This window comes from Penaeus monodon, chromosome 20 (assembly GCF_015228065.2).
Source record: "Penaeus monodon isolate SGIC_2016 chromosome 20, NSTDA_Pmon_1, whole genome shotgun sequence".
Lineage (NCBI taxonomy): Eukaryota > Metazoa > Arthropoda > Malacostraca > Decapoda > Penaeidae > Penaeus > Penaeus monodon.
This window is the reverse complement of record NC_051405.1, coordinates 44169421-44169756: the sequence shown is the minus strand read 5'-3', so window position 1 is coordinate 44169756 and position 336 is coordinate 44169421.

Genomic DNA, 336 nt, shown 5'->3' with positions numbered 1-336 from the left:
TCCGACGGATCTCCCCCTCCCTTCAAAAACGCCCCCCAATCCCCCCCCCCTCCCCTATTCGCAAACAAAAGCTAAAAAAAAAAAAAGAACCCGACGGATCTTCTCCCCCCTTACAAAACGCCCCCCAAACCCCCCCTCCCCTCCCCCTCATTCGCAAACAAAAGCAAAAAAAAAAAAGAACCCCACGGATCTTCCCCTTTCCTTTAAAAGAACGCCTCCAATCCCCCCTCCCCTCCCCCTCATTCGCAAAACAAAAGCTAAAAAAAAAAAGAAACCGACGGATCTCCTCCTCCTTACAAGAACGCCCCCCAAACCCCCTCCCCCCCTCATTTTCGC